The sequence below is a fragment of the Cupressus sempervirens genome, unplaced genomic scaffold (genome assembly GCF_028749045.1).
Source record: "Cupressus sempervirens isolate cs-2001-9-10 unplaced genomic scaffold, ASM2874904v1 CseChr00s100001_01, whole genome shotgun sequence".
NCBI lineage: Eukaryota > Viridiplantae > Streptophyta > Pinopsida > Cupressales > Cupressaceae > Cupressus > Cupressus sempervirens.
The window spans coordinates 8425430-8449148 of NW_028322205.1; the positions used below are offsets into that span (position 1 = coordinate 8425430).

Genomic DNA, 23719 nt, shown 5'->3' on the forward strand with positions numbered 1-23719 from the left:
AAATTTGGTAATAGACTTGGGATAGTACTTTTGCAACCATTCTTAAGGTACATCAAGAATTTTTATCTCATTTTGGTGTAACCATATAAATTTTATATATGCAGTCCTTTGGCATTATTGTCAAAAAGGGGGAGAGATTTAGAGGAAAGTCATCACTATAAGTGATAGGGGGAGTTAGCACACAATAAAGTAAGTTTTCATGTGTACATAAGTATATTTGTATATACAGCAGTTCTACAAAGATCAATTTTGAAAAACCTAAATTCATTCAGTCATGTTGTGTACATATGTTTTGGCTTATAAGTGTTTTTGTCACTAATGCCAAAGGGGGAGATTGTTGGCATTAAGTTATTACTGCCATTAGTGACAACACTTATTTGTATCAGTATAGCTATTGAGCTCATCATTCAGTCTATAATGTATACCGAGCATTCAGTGGTAACCTTGTACATTCATCACTTAAGTAGTTCACACTGAGCATTCTAGTGGTAACCAAGCTGAGTATAGTTACCAATTGAATGTGTTATCTAGTAGTGTCTACCAAGTTTACAGTATTTACACTGAGCTTCACAATGCCTACTGAGTGATGGAAGCCCAGTTCCTACCGAGTGATGGAAATGCAGTGCCTACCGAGTGATGAAAGCATAGTGCCTACTAAGTGATGCAAGTGCAGTGTTTACTGAGTGAAAGCAAGGTAAATGAAGGGTTCAATTTTTATCGAGTGATACTATATCCATCGAGTCTCCAATGGTTACCAAGTTCAAAACTACATCAAGTAATTAGTATGGACTAAGCCTTTACTTCTACTAAGTGCATGACAATGCCAAGTAATGTAGTGGACACCGAGTATCATAAGGTCACTGAGTCAGTTCAGTGAACCCAAGTTATTTACTGTTTGGCCGACTCAGTAATATTTTGTTCACTTGTGTTTTGGCTGACCTTGTAATTGTAATTATTGGAATGGTATTCATGTAATGTATTATATCATTTGAAAAGGTGTAAGTAAGTGTATTTTGATCAGAGTATCAAGAGAGACATGTAATGTTTGAGAAATGTAAATGCGAATTAGCAAAAGAGCAGAGTAAGTAGCAAGGTCAACAAGGAGCAGTAAAGATTTATCAGTCACAAGAGATGATATATACTTCAAGGATCTAATTAGAAAATCAAGCTTGTAATTAGATCCACTATTTCATCCTAACAGGTGAATTAATTTTGTAAATCCTTTAACAGGGTAGACTTAACAATCTTTGTACAAATCTCCTAATAGAGTGCATACTTCAGTGTATGTTTGTAAATCCTCTAACAAGGTGGACCTAGCAGTCCTTTATGCTCCTAATAGGGTAGATCACGAGAAGTGGTCAATGTAAGCCTTAACAATCCAACTTCATACTGCAGTAACGAAGTTTTGTGGGTATCATCCCCACCCCAATTTTAGTTTCTATTTGGAAGGTTTCTGGGTCACCAAATCACTATGTACATGTGTTATGAATGTTTGATTTCTCTTATATGCAGTAGATTAGATGAATGAATGGTGAATAGTTAAAATGAAGAATTGTTTAAAGTTTTGTGGTTACTGATTCACCCCTCCCCTCTCAGTAACCAATCATATCTTGAATATTTCCAATAGTTTACAAGGGTCAGTTGGTATTTATCTAGAAATGTTTTGTGACTAGACAAAATTTCTTCAAGTCCTTTATTTCATCTATCTCTTTCTGATTTCATGACTTAATTTTGATTTGTAGCTAGATAGCTAAATCAATTAGACTCTCAGACGTAGAAAGATGTGGGTCTCTACTTGTTAAATCCTGACCATCTGATAATTCCTTCTAAATTATCTCCAAATGGGGTAGTAGCATGAATTGAATAGAAATCAATTTATTTTGGATGTCATTATCTCTAGCCATTAACTTGGCTAATCTTTGCTAATCAAATATTAATTTATGATAAGATTGTTAGCTTGAACTTTCATTCTTGCTCAAAGAAATTGTACAAGCCTCCATATCTATCTATATTAGATCAATAGAACATTGATTCTCTAATATGAAGAACTAAACATCACAAAGTTTTATTTACAAAGAATGTATAACTTTCAAAATTCCTTCCAACTGAGTGGTAAGGTTAGAAAACTCAACCTATCTAATTGTATGTTTTGTTTAGACTTTCTACAAAACCTTGTACTCAAATTTCTTTCTAGACCACTGTATCAATTTTTTATTGCTCTTTATATCTTTTGTCTGAACTTTATCAACTATATACATGAGTTGATCTAAAATGTGATGTTTCTCATTAACATTAGAAATTTCAAAATAATCAATAAAAATATCTTTGATATTATGTAATACCTTCTTTTTCTTATGTTCTCTTCTCAACTATTATTTCTTTGTCTTGTGACTCAGCAAAGAGTGCAATTCTCGCATCTAATCGAGAGTCGTGTTATTCAAGTCATACATAGGCTATGTGACAACCTCATCTAAAATTATTGTCTCATATTGTGTTTAATATTTGTGTGCCATTATCTATTATTGAGGGGTGCTATCACTAGGTAGTGATACTTGCACTTGGTTTCCCTTTTCACTCAATTCAGATGTTTGTCTCAACTTTTGTAGAGTTGATCCAACCTATTGTACAAGTGTAATAGTTAGTGCCTCTATTGGCATGACACTCAAAAGTTGTATAAGATCTTGAATAGCCTCTTGTTCTTTTGGTTTCACTTCCTATGTCATCTCTTTCTCCTCTTCTACCATTTTCTAATTTGTTTGGCCCACTATGACATGAGTGAATTGTGGAAATACAATTATTGCCTTGCATTTTTTCCTGACAATCATGTTAGAAGTAACTGTAACTAATGTAACCTGAAAATCATTAGTTTTTGTACTTTCAATCTGTAGAAAATATTGTTTTTGTAGCAACACTAGATTGATGCATGGTAGAGAGGTATAAGAGGCATCTGAATGAGCATTTTTTAAATCTTCCTTATTTAATACATTAGCATTATGAGGAGATGAAGGAATTTTCTCAATGGCGACAACATCTCATTGCTCACACCCTTCTACCTGTAGACACCTAAATCCTTTAGAAAATAAAGTATTTTTATTTTTTGAAAAAATTCCTAATGACATCATAATTTATTAATTAATTATTTATTTTATTTATTTATTTATTTTTATGCCATTAAATCCCTTTATCTTAATTAAAAATATTTAATTAAGGAATCCCTCCCAAAAATGTTTAAATCTTATTTAAACATTATTTCCTTATTTATTAATTATTTAATTAATAAATTGACCAAAAAACACAAAATAAATTTAAAAAATTATTTTTTGCCCAAAACTTGGCCAATTTCCTTAAGACCACTAACCTCTTCCAAAATCTTCTAATCCTTCTTTAATTTTGATTAAAGGCTAATCCCATCATTTCCTACCCCTAATCCCAACTCAAAATATTTAATTAAAATTACATATTAATCCTCATGTTTATTAAAAAAGTTTTAATAAATATCTCATCAACCCAAACCCTTGAAATAAATAAAACTTTATTTATTTCCTAAAAATCTAATTTATCCTCATCCTAAGAAGTTCTAGACTCTTCTAGAAAGTCTTCATCCTCATCCTAGGAAGTTCTAGACTATTCTAGAAAGTCTTTATCCTCATCCAAAGTCTAGACTCTTCTAGAAGATGTCTTTAAACCTAATCCTAATCCCCTCCTATCCTTGTCATATTCCCTAAACATGGGTTAAGACTTACTAACCCAAGCCAAAGTTAACAAATATCTCCTCCTTCACCCACCCTAATTAAATGCCATCCACTTGCCTATCCCTAAGCTAATCCTAAACCATCCTAATCCATCCTCTAATCATTTGCACAATCCTAAGCAAGCTTAAAACCTTCCTAATCAAACCCAAGTCAAAATTCCTCTCATCTCCCTCAAAATATCCCAACCATAAAACTTTATGAAGCCCACTAGGCCATAAATGACTCTTCCAAGCCCTTTCATTGCTCTTACAAGCCATTATGAGGGTCTTTATGAAGATTTTATCCCTTGAGCCTCCGTTGTTGACTCATCCTTCCCCTTTCCTCCATCCTCTCACCCTATGACATGTGTCACTCCTTGATTGGCTATAAGGAAGCATAATCCATGTGCTCTCCTCTCATGCAATCTGAGCTTTCCATAAGCTTGTTCCCATCCTTGCATCCTAGCCCTTGATCCCTCAAGCCCTTTGCCTGTTTAAGGAATCCTCTCCCAAGCCATTTTAATACCATACACTCACACCCAAATTCCAACTCCATTTGAAGCCTTTTTTGAAGCATAAGCTTGAGCATACATCCTATCTATTTAGACAAAGCCACTCAACAAGAGAGCTTCTCATTGAAAGAGCCCATTAATGGCTCATATTCTCAATTGAGAGCTCATCTTAGTCTATCTTTAAGTTTATGAATTTTTTTTAGTTTGTAGAAGCTTTATTTAAATTTGGTTTCTATTAGCATACTAACATTTCTCATATACACTACCAATTACTTTATTTCTTTTATTAGCTTAGAAACTTCTTTATCTTTCTCTTCTAGCTCTATTGTGTCTCTATCATCTTCCTCTTCTTCTTCATTAGTCAATGGAAAAAGAAATCCAAATGCTTCCTTCCATATAAGAATTCTCTCTTTCTCTACTTCATGAGACTTATTCTTCAAAATTTTGTAGGTCCTCTCTTTAGGTAATAATTTCTTTACAAAATCTTCTAGGGCTATAGACATATGTGTATTTTCAAAATCTAGCATTGTCTATACTAAAGTGGTCTCCCTTATTTGTCTTTCAATGGATAATTCTCACTACTACTGAGCATCTAATTTATTATAAAAATATACAGGGATGCCTATTGATCAATTGGGTATTGTCTTTGATGTTACAAAAATGTCATATGTTTACCAGTCAATGTATACTAAGCTCACTTGAGCGATGAAGATAGTTTTGCTAGTGCATTTAACCCTAAATTTTGACCAACTCTTTTAAATGGCTTGGTTGGTTGATTATAAAGGAAACTTTTTGTTTTTTCTTAATAACATGCCCGTGTTGGTTGCAATTGCGACCAATTATGTTTATTTTTGTGTTGGTCTCAATTAGAATGCACACAACAACATAAATACAAAAAAAAGGGCATGGAATTCACATTTCAGTTGATCAAGTCAATGTCGGGGGTTTTTCTTAAGTGTCATTCTAGCATTTCACGTAGTGAGTAGAGGTTAAATCCTCGAAGAAGTATTGATACACATATCTTACATGAATTTTGGAGGCCCCAGGCAATTTAAAAGGCCAATTTGGCTACCTCATCAATAATTTCTTGGGCATTGATTAAGTCACCAAGAAGAAAGCATGTTCAAAAGTGCAACTCTGGCAGAGATGAGAGACTTAAATAGCTTTTTGATTTTGTGTTCAAGGAGGGTAGAGCATGAGGGCATAGTGGAGGGCATTTTTCTTGAGCACCATTCTAGGATTTGCATAGTGGAGGGCATTTCACTTGAGGGCATAGTGGAGGGCATTTTGATTGGAGCATCATTCGATCATATAGGGCCACTTGAAGAGTTACCACCATCAAAGGTAAATGCAAAATGAAACTATTTCTATGGTATATATAGCTTCAATTTATAATGTGGCTTTTTACATAGAGTTTATTTGTAAATGGATTGCAATGTGAATATGATTGGGGTCAAGCAACCCATGCTACTAACTTCATCCTTCACTTTTCCTTCTCGAGCTGATAAAATTAGAAGAGGGTTTTATGGTAGATTGAGGGCATCAGATTGTGATGGTTTGAAATCTTTTCTTTTTTTTGGTTCTTCATCTGCCCTATTTGCTCTTTCATATATAGTTTAGTTTTGGTGAAAGAGGCACAGAAAAATTCAACAAAAATTATAAAAGCCTAGGGCTACAATAGGGTTTGATATCATCTCTTGAAGTTTTTACTACTAATTGGTGAAGGGTTTTATATTGTTGACTTTCTTTTTTGGGCAACGAATGTTAAAAGGGTTTCTTCCACTACCAAGGTATGCTATTTGATCGTAACAAGTTTTTTTCTATATGAAATAATGAAGAAGAAGAGTTGAAAATTAAAATAGACTTAATAGTTACAATCTAAGATGCTTCCTAGGTATTGCATAGATGCAGTATACAAATGCTTTGCAATATCCTCTTCACTAATCTTATTTCCATCCAAATCCCTTTCCTTCAAAACATCTTCAACGGCCTTAGCAATCTCTTGAGTACCAATATAAGGAGCACATATATTCAGAATAGCCTTATCATTATTCCTAGAGAAAGCCATGGCCCTTTCTGTTGATTCTCTCACATTTTGAGGAAAAAGATTGATATCTCCTATAAATTGAACCCTAATTCCATATTGTTAACCATGCTTTCCTTCTCAACAAGAAAATCAAGCTTCTCCTTCAATTCATAAGTGTCTCAACTTCTTCCTTTGAGCACTTGAAATTCTCAATACTGAAAGCATAAACACTCACACATTTTATACCAATTTCATAAAAATCTCTCAAAGTATGCATCAAGCTATTATACCCATATTCATGGCCCCTCCATTTTTACATATTTCTATTTGTTGCATATCTCCTATTGCCATCCATTATGATTGCAACATGCTTTGGAATAGGACCTACTGAAACAAACCATAATAGAAATCTCCTAAACAATTCTCTTGTTGAATTTGCAAGAAATGCAAAACTTTCTTGCAAGTAAGAACTATTGAAGGATTGGAATGATGTTAAACTTCTCATCTTTGATTATGGCTAGCATTTCTTGATCATAATGAAGGAATATATAATAGCTTTTTCTTGTGGGTCTTTAACTATGTACCACAAAATCATTCATGATGGAAAATTTAGGGCTGGCTTATCTTATCTTTTAATTATTTTTATGAAAATTGGATTCTAGATCTCTCTTTAAAGTTCTATTATGTGTCATTTTTAGCCTTAAAAGACTTTATTAACAATTTTTGATACCTCTACTAATAATTCAACCTAGAGCCACCATAAATGTCATTGTTCCTATTTATCTTTTGTGCGTTCTTTAATAATATTCATTCACAAAATTAATGAAATAGGATGATTTGGTTGATACCTAAATTATCATGAAAAATCAAGGTCATTGAACCACTGCCAGATAATCTCATGCGTTAGATAGATATTGATAACTTCACATGTTATGCATGTTCTATATCAACAGGCAACTTAATTTTGCACGAATGATTGAATTCTAGAAGTTTCACTGCAACTCACATAGAAATCATTTTATTAGAGGAGATGGGAAATGTCATTCATTATATGTTATTCTTCTTCCTTAACTAATCTGTTAGATTCTACTGACCCATTTTGAGCTCTTGTTTCTTTCAAGCAACCCAAATTGATGAAAACTTATTTGTTCTTTAACAAGTTGTCTTCAAGCCAATGCAATATGCCATCAATGTGTCTAATTTGGATTCCCTTCCCTTAAAGGTAACTATTCTTCAATGGTCATTTATTTTTAAAAATTGTTTATTTTTTAAATCAATTTTAGTATAATAAATTATGAATTCTTATTGGTCAGTGCCAATTTTGTTGGGAGTAAAATTGATTTTGCTACACCAAAAAATAGGGGGGAAAAATGAAAAATTAGTGCTTTAATTTCCAATAGAACAAGTATTAATTTTTAGAAGATTTAATTCAGCACATGTAGTACTTTTTATGTCAAACCATCTCAAAAACACAAAAAAGTGGAAAACAATAAAAACCAAAAACAACCATAATCAGTTCAGTAGTTAGAGCCTTGAAGTCTTCTTACATGAAATGTTTGCTGCCTTGATAATATTAAAGACTAATCTGCAAGATTTTATTGCCAAAAAATAATTCTAATACGATCCTCTAATCTGAAATCAATAAACAATGTGGGTGATGAAGAAAGTCTTTGGTCAACAAATATCAACTTTTTAAACATTATATCCAAAATGCTTTATTCAAGATTATCACTGATATAATAGATATTGATCTACAACTATAAGGAAAAATAGATATCGATCTGCAAATATACATATTGAATGAACAATTGCAATATCTTATTTGACTTTGGTAGAAATGTTGATTTATGGAGATCGTCCAGAATCCAGATCAAGCCAATGTGAGATACACATTGATATGGCAAGGACTGATTTGAATTTATAATATATATAGAGATTGTATTGATCTAAGTTTGATCACTGTGCTATAATTCAAAGATGTGAGAAGAATGGATAAGTTGTGAATATTATTTCTATATTATATCAATCAAATATAGAACTTTAAATCAATCTGAAAGTAATATGCTCATCACTATTTATGATGTTCGTCAATTTTTTTGTATGTGATGATCCACTTTTTAATCCAAATGATGGCTTGATATAATGGCCAGTCTAAAGTTTTTTATCGCTTTTTATGATATTTAATCTTATTTCTTATGTGATTTTCTTGTTAAGATCATCATCTCTGATTGAGGCTATATGCACATGCAATCTTTATTTCTTACCAATGGTGGATTACTTCCACCCTCCTTGGTTGTTTTAAGGCTCTTGGAGTCCTTGGTATGCTACTAAAGTAAGGTTTGATAACTAAGTCCAAATATTCATGTTACTTTGGGTTTCAATTTAAATGTTTCAAAAATTTCCAAGAATTAATGAAAGTTTCTAAAGCAAATTTGTTTATGGTCATTTAAACTCATTCTATTTTATGTTAATATTAGGATTAAATGGAATTTATAGAAGCATAAAGTACCATCTAACTTTTTGTTTCTTTGTTTGTTTTGAAGTGTAACTTGTATTTCTTGCAAGTGTTCCACAACATAGATCTCCTTCAACAAAATTATCTAGGCTAGGCAATTGGTAACTTTTTTTTTTCTATGGAAGATTGTAATTGACAAAATTTAAGACCTTTATAAATACTATAATGAAGCTTTTAATGATATGATTTCTCATTCGATAAGTGGATTATTGAGACAAAAAGACCAAAATATTGTGTGTTTTCATTTCGGTGGCTTTGAAGATTAAATGTTATTTTAAAAATAATAACCTTATTCCTTGACAAGAGTATGTATATAACCATTAACAATATCTAGAACTATATCTTGGATTAGAACTAAAATTAACATTCACATCTTCTTCTATTTCAAAATTTTGAACTATAATATATGATTTTGATATCCTTCACAATCAATGAATACCATAAATTTGTCTTTAACTCAATTTGGACTATTACTATACTTTCATTCTACTTCTTTTTACATCAACTTATTGTGGAAATTATTATCAAATATTGATGGTATTATTTTTATATAAATTGGATAAGTGGCACTAGTGGAAGTTAAATAATCAACAACTCTTTTCTTTTCAAAATATAGTTCAAGCTTCATTGCATCAAAGTCTACTTAAATAATAGGAGCTAAGAAACTGAAGATACTACCTATGCCTTTTGAAGTCAAGTTGCACTATAAAATTTGACATATAATACCAAATTGAGCATATTGATATTTTGACTAGTCACTATAATTCTTTGTATCAAAACGTGTCATAGAGCTAGTAAGCATTCTATTTCTTTTAGAAAGTGAAATTCTCTTACCATATGCAACAAGACATCACCTTTGAATTGATTTCTCTAATGAATGGTCTTTAGAACCTTCTTGTTAAATTCAACCTAATCTAAGTTAGTTTTTTGGGTATTCTACTATCTTCATTATTTTTGAAGAACAAATATTAGTTTTGTTCAAGGTTAAGTGAGCTTTATTTGTCTCCAAGTTTGTAAAATCATCATCCATGTGAAGTATGTGAAAAATACTTTGTTTTTGTTGGATGCTTCCTTATAATGTTTGGATATTTAGGTTCTCTAAGCCATATCAAAGTGGTTGTTTGATGTTACAAGTGATTTTAGATCTCATATATTACTTAAAGCTCTAATTTTTCCATACACTCCTTTGGTTCTGACCGTTCCAACATAGTGAGCTTCAAAATGACTTAAAAACCATGAGCTTACAAAGCAAATACACTCTATTTGTATCCTTATCACTCCAAATCATCAACAGAGTCATGATCAATCTCATCTATGAAGCGTATTAAAAGCTAAGGATTTGGTCTGACTCTGTCATTTCATTTTTTTCCACATCTTGTTCAAACCATATAATGCAATCTCATCTATGAAGTGTATTAAAAGCTAAGGATTTGGAGTGACTCGTATAAAATTGATTTTTTTTTCATTCATTATATGGTTTGAACAAATGTGGAAAAAAACCAGATTTTTATTATCAATTTTTTGTTCACCAATCTATGTCAAACTAATTAGCAAAGCTTTGGTCCTCTGAGTTGCAGTGATTTTGAGAAAAAACCTAACTTTTAATCACCATATCTTAAATGAATTTTCACGTTGAGGTGATCCAAGTTTGATCAATTATTCTTGATACAATTTTGTGTTTCTAAGGTTTTCTTACAAGTAAGAAACATTACTTGATTAAAAAGTTTGCAATGTCTTTTAGACTCCTGTGGGGTAGATGTTATACATCCACACCTTGGAGAAGATTCTAGTCCATCAATAGCGGCAGTGGGTTTTCAATATAGATTATTGTTTGTTGTTGTTCTAGTTCACACAATTCATATGAGAAATGCTTATCTCAATATTTTGGGCTTGGTGCAAATGTTAGGTGGTTGCATCTCAAGACTAGCCTGAAGTCACAAAGAATTAACTTGGGGAAAACTTGTACAACTTCACACACCATGGATTAGGGACATGTTCTAAATTACTAAATGACGAAGAGGAGAAAACCCTCTAGAGCACAATTTCTGCTTTGATTATTATGCATTTTATTAACACTAAACCAAACAATGAAATTGAAAATTCTTAGACAAGTTATTGCTTCTTAAAATTAAAAATATGATTTTTGGAAATTCACTTGATACTCAAAATTTAAAGTATGATATTAGGAAATTCAGATGATTATTTCACTTTGATTCTTTGCAGGGAGCTATTGATTTCTTTTCGTAGAGCAACAAGACAAAAGTCTCTATGAATCATATTTTATAGGTAATTTATTTCATTTTGATTGGTTTTTGTGGTGAGATTTAGTTCTACATTTCTTATGTCTCCTTAGTGATAGCTTTGGTATTTATTTAGAGATGGTTTGAGTGAAGGATAGTTTTACCAAGTTCTAATTTATGAACTAGATGCTATTTGCAGGGCTAGTTTCATAATACTCACTATAGCACTTGCTATTCAATTGAGATTGATATGGCTCATTAGTTTGTTTGTATTCTCTTTGGATTTTGTTAAAGAAGATAGTTGAATGCTATATGAACTAAAAGTTATGTGGTGTCAAAAGGCTTGTGCATCTCTTGAGCCAAATTACCAGCCCCAGTGACATTTGTTATTGTTCAAGAGTGGCACCGTACTAGACTATTTGCAAACAACCATGTAGATAGGCATTCTATAGATAGAAGTGGGAAAATCTTGCCAAGTCTTCAGTACATATTAAAGCATTTGAATTTCATAAAAAAAAAAATTGATAGTTGATTTGTTTAAATATTTCCCATCAAAAATTACTTAGTACATCTCATCTTTTTTCTGCATAGGAGCTTACGGTTCTGAAGAATTTGAAGAAGATATTGTAGCAAAGGTATATTTGGTGTTCTTTTTAAAGTGAAAATGTGAGTGGAAATTTTGTATATTGTCATATTTCACATGCAAAAAGGTTAAATTTTAAATAGAGGTAAAGTAATATGGATTTAAGTTTCTTCTTTATTATTTATAATGTTATTGATTCCTCCTTTGTAGCTATAAAAATGCTTGTTTATTTTCACCATTCTAGATACCCTTTACCAGGTTCTTGAAGATTCCAAAATATCTTGGGTTGGCTCCACTCAGGCATGCCCTAACTCCTACTTGGTTCACAAACCTAACTCCTTTCCTTTTTCTTCAAGTTTTTGCTTTACTACTATGGCAAAGCAAGGGATGTTTTTGGGCTTGAGGGTCTTCAAAAACTCCTTCTCTCCAACCATCATCACACTAGATGCATGTTGAATCTCCTTCCCATATTTTGGCAGTGGTATCATGGTGTATTCCTTCCCATTTTTAGCTTAGAGTTGACATCAAATTGGCAGGGCCTACCTAACAATAGGTGACAAGCATCTATTTATGCAACATCATAGACAATCTTGTCTTTGTACTCCCCTATTTGAAACTGAACATGAACTTGTTCATTTACTATGATCTATTGCTCCTTATTTATCTATGAAACCTTATAAGGGTTAGGATGAGGCAACTTCTTCAATCCAAGCTTCTCTACTATTTCTACTAAGGCTATATTATCAGTTCAACGAGAATCTACAATAACTTTGCAGACCTTACCTCTTACCTTGTAGAGAGTTCCAAAAAATGTATTTCTTTGGGGAGGTTCTTGCTTTGTGAAAATCTTCAGCAAGGTTCTATTGAACATTAGAGACTCTCCTCTCTCTGGATCAGCATTTCCTCTTGCTCCTTGGTCACTTTGTGCATCCTCCTCTTGAGCCAAATGGACTCTCCTATTCCCTTCTTGGCTACTGGTGCCCATTTTGTTAGGAAGTGCTTGTATGTAGCAAGTGCAATATGTAGAGGTAGAGTTATGGAAGATCAACTAAGTATTTTTTTCTTTTCATTTTTAATATTTCTTTATCTCTTTATCAATCTATTTCTCTATCTATACCTCTTTCTATATGTCTCTTCCTCTTACTACTCCATTTGTAGGTTGCAAACAAATCATCCTTCTTCCACCAATGAGTCATTCCATTCAAGAAAGACCATGTCTGACGATATCAATGCACAAAAAATAAGGGAGAAAATTGCTAGGCTGTTGTCTAACTTAAAAAGAAAAGGTGATGGAAAATTTTATTATCCTTGAAAAATTTGTAAGTGCTTGAAGAATCAAAGATATCTAATCATAATAGCTAAGCAACATTTTAGGCAACATGGTAACGTTGAAGGGGGAAATGAATATGATCCATTGGTATGTATTTCAATAGCTTATAAATTACATAAGACATGATTTGATGATGACATCATGGTCATGGTTAATATAAGGTCATCATATTCATATAGGTCAATGTCCCTATGACGATTTGAAGAATGCGGATTTTCGAATGAGGGAACATGGAGGTGTGAATATTGAAGTAGAAGGTAATGATACCATTGAAGAAGACCATGATTATGAAGATCATGATGATCAAGATGATGATGATGATGATGATGTTGATGCAGAGCTTGATGTACCTATACTTGAGAAGGCACACGAGTCCTTATATGAAGGCTCCAAAACAACTCTTCTTGCCATTGTATTGTTGTTTGTGAACTTGAAGGTTATGAACGGTTGAATCCAACATAGAAATGAAATGTATGTTAAGGTATGCCATCTTCTTTCATTATTTTACTCATAGTTCCCTTACAATTAACATTAGGTTCGCATAGCAATTAATATTCTTTAAATTAACAAATTATATTTTTGTTCATAGGTTGATAGGTCAGTTTTTGTTACCACCATCAAACATTCTACCTCGCTCGTACCAAGAATTATCCGCAATCATGAAAGATATCGGAATGGAGTATCAAAAAAAACATGCATGTCTGAACAATCATATTATATATCACAAATAGCATGAATTTGCAACACAATGCCCTATTTTTCATATTAGTAGATATCAATTAGATCGATTAACAAAAAAGGTGCCTCGCAAGGTTCTTCAGCATATTCCCATTATTCCATGTTTGTAATGATTATTCAAGTGCAATAGCTTGGCACAATTTATGGATTACCATGCATGTAATAGAAGTCAAGATGACATTATGTGAATGCCTACAGACTATTTGACATTTAAGGAAATAGAGGAAAAATGGTGACACTTTAAAGAAGAACTTCGTAATCTCAAGCTTTGATTGGCAGCAGATGATGTCAATCCTTTTGGAGAGATGAGATTTACTTACTCTATGTTGCTTGTTTTTGTTATCAACAATAACATACCTCCTTGTTTGTCCATAAAGAGAGAGCACATAATGTTGACATTGATTGTTCCAAGTAGTTTTTGATTTTATGGTCATCTAAATTAATTTATTATTACTAATCCATCAAAATGGTCATAATAATTATGTAATATTTTTGTTCATTCAACTAGGTAAGTACCAAGTTAAAGATATCAATGTATATATTGAACCCCTTATCAACGAGTTGATGGTATTATGGAATGGGGTTACTATGTATGACATTTGTAGACCAATAGGACAAAGACAATTTCAATTTCATGCAATGCTTGTATGGACAATACATGGTGCCCCTAGGATAAAACTTTTTTGTGGTATGTTCTCTTCTTAAAACCTCTTTTTTGGTATGTCAAAGTTAACACATTTAATCCAATTATACACAATCTTGTAGGTCTTTAGGCAAAAAAAAAAATTGCATGTCCAATTTGTGGTCCAAAGATGAAATCTTGTCATACAAAAAGTTTAAGAAAGTAGGTGTTTGATAAGAATAAACACTTTCTGCACAAAAATCATAAGTACCAAATTATCGAAAAACATCTTTTCAATGGGAAAGAAGAAACTATGTCAAAGTCACAGAGAATGACACCTCACCTATGGAAGTTGGCATACAATAAAATAAATCATCGAGGTAATGTCATTTCATTTGATGGGTTTTATTTCAAATTTATATTTTGATATTGTGTTTTGTTTACTGATGATGTGATTGATGCTTGTGAAGGTCATCAAGGCATCAATGACCAACTTCCAAAAGGACTAAATATTTATCCTACACAATTTACTAGGTTGTCATACTACATGTAACTCTCAATTGTGCATTTGTTTGATCCTATGCATATTGGAAATAATGTAACAAGGACATTATGGAAAATCCTAGATGGAATGCGTGACAAAGACCAAATTGTCAAAACTTGTAGTGACATTGAAGAATCCAACCATGCAATGAAAAATGGCATTCGATCAAATAAAAATGGAGATCAGATTGATACAAGTGCCCTTAGTTGGTTATTGTCAGAGCATCAAAGAAATCCTATAAAAGAAGTCATAAAAAAAATACAATTTCCCATTGGATTTGCTGCGAACATAAACAATATCATATCAAAAAAAAATGAATTTGGGCCAGGGTTGAAAACACACGATTGGCATACATTTATTAAGGTAATTCATGTTATTTTGTATTCACTATATATTTATATACTGCATGTAGTTTTAGTTGCATTCTTTTATAAAATATTGACAAGATCATTTTACAAATATTGCAGTACATTCTACCTCTATCTCTCCCACACCATTTCGCCAACAATGTCAAAGAGGTTATATATGATCTTAGAAAACACATGAGGTGGTTTTCATCAAAAGAAATCAATAAAGAAGATATAAAATATTGGAAGAGAAAAATTCCTCTTCCTATGTGTGAAATGCAAAAGTGTCTACCTCCAAGTTTTTTCAATGCACAACACTACCTCATACATCAAGTTGAGGAGATTGAATTGTGTGGACCTGTACCAATTAGGTCAATGTGGATGGTTGAGAGGCACTTGAAATTTTTGAAAGGTTTGATTCGATAGAGAGAACATCCTGAGGGTTCTATGGTGGAGGGATATATGGTATACCAAACCATGGTGTACATTAGTGAATATCTTCCTAAGTTTGCAGCAAAGATCCATGTAGATCGTATTTGAGATCCTAACTCAATTAAAAAATTTGAAGGGGAGTACTTGATGGGCAAAGGTAGATTGAGGAAAATGAGAGGTAAATCTAAGATTTTATTGTAGTTAATTATTTCTTATAAATCTTCAATATAAGTTATTTATAATTGGTGTATTTTTTTTGAAATAGGTGGTCAAGAGTGGGATGCAATACATTTGTATATTGCAAACAATCTTGATTGGATGATGGAATGGATTGAACGATGTCAACAAAATGGTTCCTCATTAACATGGGAAGGTGTTGCTTCATTGGTTACAGAAGCTCATTGTAATGGAGATTCCAATGTTATGCCAATGGTAGCTGATCTAGTAAAGGGTTTAAGAGGTGGAGAGGTATGTAGAAATTTATTAATGATCATAACTTGACATATTTTTTATATCAACTCATGATGCAAAAAATTTACACACACTTAAAAAATTGTAGGTCAAGCACCACAAAGCTATGTACTATCATGGCCACAAATTTCATATAAAAAAATTGGATGACACAAAGAAAACTTGTGATTCTGGTATAACTTTAGTTTTTGAGGTCACCAATATATCATCTAAAAATGACATACATCTTCAATAATCTCAAAATAAATACTAAGGAATCTTGGATGATATAATTGAGTGTGACTTTAACATCTTCAAATTAGTTCTATTCATCATCAAATGGTGCAGGTTACGACTAAATCAAAATGATCCAGATAGAATAGTTATTCAACATGATAATAGATTTACAATGATTAATACAAGGTCATTTGAGCCAGTTGGAGATGAGCCCTATGTTCTTCCAAGCCAATGCGAGCAAGTTTTTTACTCAAAGGTTCCACATAAATAGGTTAGTCTTTTTTTGTTAGACATGATCCAAGAGGAAGGCCAATAAAGTATAATGTTATGGAAGAAGAAGATATTGAAGATGATGAAGAAGCAGATGATGAAGATCAAGATGATGGTGATGATGATGATGGTGATGAAAATGATGGTGATGATCATGATGATGATGGTGATGATGATGATGGTGATGGTGATGATGGCAATGATGATTGTGATGATGGTGATGATGATGGTGATGATGGCAATGATGGTGATGATGATGGTGATGATGGCGATGATGATGATGATGATGATGATGATGATGATGAAGATAATCAATGACTACAAACATCGTCACCCCTTTTTTTGACAATCTTACATTCCATATATAAGGTAAATTTGTTCATATTTACGATGTTGCATATTGTTCATGTTTTCTTCTAAGTTAATTGTAGTATATGTGTATCATGTAATTTTTAGCTAACTTAAGATAAATGATTAACATATGCAGGAAATTTGATTACATATTTATTGTGTTCATTTCTAATGATTACAACATATGTTATTTATAATTACCAATGTTTATATTTTTTCTGATTATCACCCTTTTTGCAAACAGTCAATTGACTACAGGTACATCATCACCCCTTCTATTGACAATCTTGCATTCCATATATAAGGTAAATTTGTTCATGTTTACGATGTTGCCTATTTTTCATGTTGTCTTCTAAGTTATTTGTAGCATACGTGTATCATGTAATTTTTAGCTAACTTAAGATAAATGATTAACATATGCAAGAAATTTGATTACATATTTATTGTGTTCATTTCTAATGATTACAACATATGTTATTTATAATTACTAATGTTTATATTGTGTTTAATTATCACCCTTTTTGCAAACAGTCAATTGACTATAGGTACATCATCACCCCTTCTGTTGACGATCTTGCATTCCATATATAAGGTAAATTTTTTCATGTTTAAGAATATCATGTAATTTTTAGCTAACTTAAGATAAATGATTAACATATGCAAGAAATTTGACTCCTTTGGCATGGATTGTGCACAGTGACATGGATCAGCAGGTATAAGTCAATAAATAGACATAATTTTCTTATATTCTTCTTATTTATCATTGAGCACATATGTTATAAATAGACATATTATATAATCATATAATGTATACATAGACAAAGAAGGTCCATATAGAAATATAATTGTATAATCACTTTCAACTTACTACATTTTATATTTCTCACTTTCACTTTCCATTTGATGGATTGCAGGACCCACCAAATAGGCAATTGTCAGATCTATCTACATTGAATGAGGGAAATGAGGAAATGGTAGATGAAAGCTCTACATTTAGTACGACTAGAATAGGGAGATCAACTAGAGGTCAAAAGATTAGAAAAAATTTTGATAAATGCATGCAATTTTTCCTTGCCAATGGGGAATCATGTTCTTATGATGATGAGACCAAAGGCAACATCAAGGTGCCCTTTTGGTACACACACATTGAGAAAGAATGGGTACCTAATGAGCTACCTCCAATTAACATGGATTTTTGTGTTAATGAGAGGATATATCACATTTCTCCATACTCATTACATGGTTTGGGCCTATTTTCCATGGATGGGATAAAGGTATGTTACCACAAAGTTGTTGAATTGTTCAAGTATGTCAATCCATGTTACAATTATAATGATTGGATGCGGATTGTTCGATATAAAAAGAGTATGCGTAGGTATGCACTATCAGCTAATTATGTACAATGGAAAGAAAATGATCAAAATAAAAGATTTACTATGTACATTGATGGGAGACCAAAAGAAATAGGTAATATTGCAGGTTTGATAAATAGTACGCAACCTTCCTCAACTAGTAAGTGACTCAATTGCATATTTGAGGTTCGTGAAGGGAATGAAGTTTTTACTTGTGCAATAAAATCAATAAGTGCAGGGGAAGAATTGCTAATAGATTACCATTTAAATTGCATAAATACAAACAAAGTTACCATCATGAGGGTTGTAAGTATTATATACCATTTTGTTAATAAGTTTTTTTTTGTTGTCTATTACTTTCAATTAGCTGAATTTTTTATGTTTAATCTTTGTGACAGGACGATATGGATCTGATAGATGATAGCGGCCACTAGGATGCTAATCCCACCCCTTCTTTAGTGAGGATAAACCTTATTGAAATTGTACAAATTAGATAGTTGAAAAATGTTATATTATTATGTTATTTTATTTACGGTTTTTGAGTTTTTATGATAGTTTTATTGATATTCCTCTCACAATTCGATGTTCAGGATAAGGGAAAAGTGCCAGCAGTAAGTATCGAGGCACTAGCTATAGCTTCTGATGACGATATTGCTAAAACTCCCAATGTAACAATAATGTTGAAAAAAAAAAATTAATTTATTAAAAAATAATGAAAATTTTGGATGAGCCAAATATTCCATCCAAGGAGATGATGAAGAGGCTATCAGATTTGAGAGTGCAAGCTCCTTGTTATGAAGTAAGTAATAATGAATCTTTAGTTATAACAAAAGTTCAATAAAGATCTATATTTTATAATCTTTTATGTTGTGAAGTAAAATATGTAATATGTGCAAAAATACTTTATTGATGCAATTTTTTTAAAGAGTTGTAAGAAACTTTAACTACTAAATTCTTGTTATATAGGATTTTTTGGCAACTGGTCCACAACCTAGTCAAGGACAACGTGGTGAGGCTAGTAGTAGCAGAGCTCCAACTACCACTAGTAAATAATCTTTTAGTTGACAAATTAGAAGGAATTTTTTATTTTGAACATTCAAAACTTCTTAAGTTAACTCTTACTTTTATTATTTTAGAATGTCTTTGCTAACAATATATTGTTTAGGTCATCCAGTGCAAGAGACTCCAACAAGGTTGACAGATGCCCATACAAGATTGTCGACTGCAATGTCAACAACAAGGGGACATCCAGCTGGTAAATCATTGTTTTGTTATATTTGGTTTTGTGTTAATTATAAGCTGATAATTTGTACTTTAACCTTAGGTGCATCACATAGTGGATTATTTTTTTTGTGGTAGGAGATGCACCCTCTCCTATGCCACCAAATGTAGATCATAGTGCATGTATTGGTGATAATTCACCATCATTTCTTGGAGCTACCAGTGTTTCTAGCATGGGAGCTATGCAGACATCGTTGTTTATTGACAATGATGAATCAATGCCTTTAAAATGTCCTAAGATTCCAGGTACTTTAAATAATTATTTTTATATTGTAATAAGGATTTTCTTGCAAGACGTAAACATGATTTAGTAATTCTCTAGTTTAGTAATTCAATTTGAGCTATGAAGTAGTTGATTTAGTACTTCTGGTGGTTTTAATTTGGATTGCTCAAATGGTAATATTGTAGGTACATTGATGGGAGACCAAAAGCAACATGTACATTTATATCACTTGTAATTTGGAGTTCATGATTTCCTCTATTGATATTTTAGAAGTTTATTATGCTAGGGCACAACCCTCTACAAGTCTATTTGTATTTTAATGTTTTTGAACTTAATGTTTTTGAATTGGATCTATGAGTTCCAAATTTGTTATAAATATTTCTACTGGCATTGTATGATCTAAATAATGGAAGTGTGTGTACCATTGAGATCTGCCATTCAGTACATTGCAATATCATGATTTAACAATAGAAGATACTAACCAATTTTTCTATAGAGAACAAAAAGTCAGGGTCTTCTTTCATATTCAATGTTCAGTTTTCAATGATTTCCAACATCATTGCTATTGCCTATTAGATTTTTACAGTGCTCATTTTTAGCTTTACTATCTATTTTAGCAACATTTGTTTTCCATAATATCCCAAGTATGATCAATGACAACATCAATTAAGAATGACAAAAAATGATGGTCATGGCAAGTTATATGTATAATGAACTATATTTTTTCCAAGGTATACTGATTAATATAGTCACTGGTACATATTTTTAGTTTAGTACGTTGTGTATGTAATGGAAATGACTGAAAGAAAATGTTTGTTGTGCTATGTTTGATGTTGGTTACTGCAATAACTTTTTCTACATCCTTAATGTTGTTCAAAATTTTCAATCATACTTTAAAAACTTAGACTAGACAAATTACTTTACAAACCCATTTTTTTAACAAACTTGAGACTTTGCAAAATCTTTGGGAAAATTTGGCAAATTAATTTGACACAAACTTTGAAAAAGCATGTGTAAAACTAAATTAATGAACCATATTACTTATTCCTGCATCTGTTCATAAAAAAGCTACATTGCCGGCAGATTCTTCCCTAGAAGTCCAGATTTTAGGTTCAGTGTGACTTGGGCGAAGCATGACTAGGGTCCTATATTTAGAATGTGGGTTTGCTGAGGAGAATTCATAGGCTGAATTTGGCCAAATTTTGACATCAACAACAAAACCCTAGTAGAGTTTGACTGGTTTGACTGGTAGAGTTTGACATCAACAACTACACAATTGTATACTATAAAGGGGAAAAAATGGTTTTCAATTTAGACTCTATAGTTTGCTATGGTACAAGTCAATTCCCTTCTAATGTATACTTAGTTTTTCACATAAAAAAAATAGTTCGAGTGGAGTGGAATATTTAATATAATGTTATTCACTATGAAAAATATTCTTCGCATGATTCATTTTAATGGTTCTTACTATTAATTATCCCATGACATTTTTTGCAAGAAACAATACATTTTATAAGAGGCTTTATGACCTCACATTACAAAGATTTGGGCCCACCATACATACAAGGTGGAACATCATAACTGAACTAATTTTATCCCACCATTTTTTTTTCATATCATTAATTGGTGCAACATTTTTCCTTTCATTCAGGTCTTTTCCTATACTAGCTATATCTAACAATTTTCTATTTTTTCTTAAAAGGTGGAACTTCCAAGATAAAAAAATTAAAAGATGAGCTCATCAAAGATATAGAACATGAGTTTGGTAGTAATATTTTTTATCATAAGAAATTGTTACAAAAAGCTTGCAAACATCTTAAGGTTGTGAGGGACTCATATAGAAAGAGTCTCATCCTAAACCTAAAGTACAAGAATCCTCCCTTTGTTTAAGTGAGGGAGTGGAATGAGTTCATTTTGGATGCAAAGGAGAAAGGGGAAGGTCGAAAAGAAAGTACACCAACAAATCTGAAAAGGTATGCAATAGTATTAACTACTAGTACATTAATGTAATAATGCACTAATTAGTACTAATCTTTATATCTATATCATCTAACATATTTCAAACTTTTCATAGGTTGTAGGACACATCAAAGGCAACAAAGGCCAAGCTGGAAAAGGTTGGGTAGCACAAACTTGGCTCTAGGGGATATTCTAAAATCAAAGCACAAGTTGTAAGTAGCAATAAATGAATTGCAGAGAAAAAATATTTATAAAATGAAAATATTTTTTTAATTAATAAAAAATGCAAATAAAATTCAAGGTGTTGATTTTAATCTAGAGGCCACGGAAGAACACAAAAGAATTGCCTTCAAGCAAGGCTATGCAGCTGTGGCTGAATGCCTACAGCAAGCTTCCATTGCCCCAACCGAACAGTCTCCTACATCATGTGCATAGGTAAATGTGCCAAAAATTATATTAGAAATTGAATACTTGAGTAACAATCTATTTGATAATAATGTGCATGACATTGCAATGCAGCCTGTTAATCGTGACACAGATCATACGTCACATCATGAAGCCCCTAATGTGCCTCATATTGTCCATGGAGGTGCTCATTTTCTATTTAAAACTAATAATGTAATTATTAATAAAATTTAACATCTTTAATTGAACTTGGTATAACCTTTTTGTGTATATTTTAGAGGATATAGATCAATCATGTCATGTTGATGAATGAGTGCCGGAGGATGTTCAGACTAATTAGCAGGTAGCTCATGTCACACATTTAGGTTAAAAAAATCTATGTTTTGTTCTTTTAAATTAATTTTTTGATTTATAGTTCTTTTACTTATATAAAAACTTGTAATTCACTAATATAAAATGGTGTAAATTTAACTCATAAAGTACTTGTTATTGTAGCAAACCCCTATTTGGTGTAGCAGCCTCATGATGTTCCTTAATAGATGAGGAGGAGACATGCATTAGAACCAATAAAGGATGGGTATGACAAGGAAATTGATATTCCTCTTAGAAAATTTATGCAAAAAAAATAGCAAGAAAGCCAAAAAGAAATGATTATTCATGAGTGACTTACTCTTGAATATTGTTAATGGATATTGTGTTAATGAATATTGTTAATGAATATTATGTGTTAATGAATGTTATCATGTGATTATAATGATTGAACCTTATATTTCCAAAATGTATGAATGAATGAATGTTATTAAATGTTAATGGGGAATTTAGAGTAATGGGGGGGTAGGGTTCAAATGAGCTTCCACCTTCATGTGGTTGGCCCTATTTAGTAGAGAATATTAATCTATTCTCGAAACCAAGTGAAGCTCAAACTTTAAAGACAAGCTTATAGTTAATAGTGACAACCAATTAGCAAGTCCAAATGAAGTTCTTTGTTACAGGTACCTTTTAAATTTTTTAAGCATGATGTCATGTTTTAATATTGTGTAGTTTTTTTATTAAGTTAAAGTATTCTTTTACTATAACAACATAATTTATGATCATTTTAGTAAATATTCTAACATCACTTTATGAGAAATCATGTTTTGGCAAAGATGGCAATAAGTGGTGTTGTCTATTCCTTGGGAGATTGGATTGCACAGGTCTATATCTCAAAATCATTTGTATGTGGTAGAAATGCATACTTACAACCATTTCATTCTACATTTAAATCAAGAACATATTCTCTATCTATTATTTTATTTTAGATTGACAAATGAGAGAAAATAAAGAAATAGAAGTATATGATCCATTCTTCATTTCTAATTGTCAATAAGTTAGAAGAATGTAATCAATGTCTTTATTTTAAATTAAATTTCAAGGATAAATATGTTGTTCTTGGAAATTAAGAGGAGATATTCATCTCTATATGCTTATTATATAAGTTGGTCTTTAAATATTCTTTTATATAGTTTGAAGATATTTTTATAATGATCATGTAAATGTAAGAAACATTTGTTTGTTGGTGCAGTGCTCGGTGCT

The 23719-nt window shown here is 31.8% G+C and overlaps 1 pseudogene; it reads right to left on the bottom strand.

Moving 5' to 3' along the window:
- Positions 1-6106: 6106 nt before the first annotated feature.
- On the bottom strand, positions 6107-6773 carry LOC149527896 (dehydrodolichyl diphosphate synthase CPT3 pseudogene; annotated as a pseudogene).
- Positions 6774-23719: the final 16946 nt, after the last annotated feature.